Here is a 2,443-nt window from a genome sequence, read left to right on the forward strand (position 1 = left end):
AAATACTAGCATTAGATAGTGTATAATCCAATTTTCTTTCAAAAATTGATAATTTGCATGTCAACATAAAGTATCATGCATGTTGATATACCTTTCTTGCATGGTTATTTAATTTTTCTTGCCTGTAGGGGGCAGAAATATGCCACAATAAGAAATAGTCTATAATCGTAATGTTTTTTTTATTCCTTATGAACCATATGATCAACGTTAGAATTATTGTAAATAAATGTTTTGTATGTTATTTTTTTTTTTTAAATAAAATGTTTACTTCTAAGCGCAACTCCTGTTAAACTGTGGCACGAAATTTTGTTAATCTTTGTCGACATTAGGAACACAATGTGTAGAAGTGCATATTACAAGAATTCCGGTTCCTTAATTTTTCTTGAAATGTCCGCCCTCTTGAACTTGGAATATTGGCCAGATGTTGAATATACGAACAGATTGTAAGCACAACTCCTTTTAAACCCATATAACCGATTCCATTAATCTTATGGTTTCGGTACGTTTAAACTTAGAATTTTTGCCATATGTTAAATAAAGTCATGAACATATTGTAAGCGGGTTAAACCGCTGCCTGAAATTTAGTGAAACTTCGTAGGCGTTTAGGACACAATAAGCAGATGTGCATAGTACCAGGAAATTCTGATTCCATTATTATTCTGGCCATTTTTATCTAGAACTTTGGTCCTATGTATTAAATAAGTAATAAACATTTTGTAAGCTTAAACCCCTGCATTGAATTTAGTGATATAATGTAGGCATTTAGGACACAATGTGCAGGAATCCGGAAATTTTGGCCATTTTGAACTTGAATGTTTAAAGTTTTTAGGAATAATGAAAAATAAATAAGATAAATAAAAAGAAATACTTTATACACGGTTATTTTCGCCCCGTGTAATTTTCGCCCTTTTACACTTGCAAACAGTTTCGCCCTGTCTTGAATTCGCCCTGATACAGCTGTGTTTAAAGAGAGATAATTTGAAACATTGAAATATTCGCCTGGTCTTAAATTCGCCCGCTGACATCGAAGGCGAAAGGGGCAAAATAAAACAGGGACGGATATTTCCCTGTATACAATTATTGATGTGCATATATGCAAGAAGTTTAACGCTGATGGTTTTTTGCTATTTAACGTGCTCTCTGTCAAATTATTTTGTGTATTTAATGCATACCTTGCCAATCATCATATGAAACATTGTCAAGTAATGGGGAAGCGACGGGTATGTGAGCTTACTCACTGAGTACTTATCTATATTCCAGCTAAGGATATGGCAATAGGTATCGTAAAATGTTCTGTCATTGTAATTTGATTAATATTACAATGTGAAAACAGGTACAGAGTGATTGATCCATGGTCTCGTTCAAACCTTTGGCAATTCGAGATCTTATGCAATAACTCGCTATACCATTTGACTCCCGTTGGAGGAGGTTATCTATACGAAATTAAAACCTAGTATAAAGCCTTCATTGCACAGCAGAGTTCTCTAATCTCAGACCATACTTATTGCTTTGGTAAGCACTTAGTTTATAAATGTTACATGTATGCAAATTTTCCATTCTTTTTTATTGCTGATGCATTTTTTTTGCATTTGAATAATTGTAACGTTCGTTAATTCCAGTAACCTCTCTTCTTGAAATGTTTCGTGTTGTGTTGCTGTTGGCTGTTTTGGCGACAATATCTGCCGCTCCAAATAAAAGACTTCTCATCGAAGGTATTTTGACTATTGTATCAACCTCTAATGCTACAGATCATTTATTCAAGTAATACCATACTAAGTGGGCAGTGTTTTTCGTTTAATCATTAAAAGCTAAACATAAACAGTAAACCATTGATAATTAGAAGACACCCCCCCCCCCCGATAACCTTGCTGCAAAATTAATAGCGCCAGTTCTGACCAACCAATCAATATGCAAATTCATTTTAATATGAAAATAATCGCAATAATTCATTCTGATTCCAAAATCAACCTTATGGATGACGTGTCGCGAAAACTTCTTTAGCTTACACTTTAGACTTTATGAATTCATTTCTGAGCTTTTAAACTGTTCTAGGAATGACTGGGAACTGTGTCATTGGCGACAGATGCAATGGCTGTAGCGGGATAGTAGTGGGCGACATAAAAATCTGTTGCAACATATGCCATGGTAGAGTGAACCTGGTTTTCCAAGGTGAAAGTGCTCATTGTACCTGCTGAGATGGGCGATATTATAATAAAATAATGTGAACTGAAATACCTTTCAGTCTTCTCTTCTTTTTATTTTCTAGGTAGGATTACAAAGTGAATAAGAAGTATGATATGGCATTGTTTTTTATTTCTATAACCAAATGCATTCAAAATTTACATGATGGCACCATCATGAATTCAAATTATACACAACAATATATGAGCCTTTCTTTAACTTAATCTTTTTCTAAATAAAAACTACGTACAGTTTTCAAGTA

At 33.8% G+C, this 2,443-nt stretch overlaps 1 long non-coding RNA gene across 1 annotated transcript; it reads left to right on the forward strand.

Moving 5' to 3' along the window:
- Nucleotides 1-1,398: 1,398 nt before the first annotated feature.
- LOC105341859 (uncharacterized) lies at nucleotides 1,399-2,236 on the forward strand. Its single transcript, XR_902410.4, has 3 exons — nucleotides 1,399-1,512; nucleotides 1,620-1,712; nucleotides 2,053-2,236. It is a non-coding gene; the product is annotated as an uncharacterized lncRNA (long non-coding RNA).
- The last annotated feature ends 207 nt before the right edge of the window (nucleotides 2,237-2,443 follow it).

The sequence above is a fragment of the Magallana gigas genome, chromosome 5, assembly GCF_963853765.1.
Source record: "Magallana gigas chromosome 5, xbMagGiga1.1, whole genome shotgun sequence".
Lineage (NCBI taxonomy): Eukaryota > Metazoa > Mollusca > Bivalvia > Ostreida > Ostreidae > Magallana > Magallana gigas.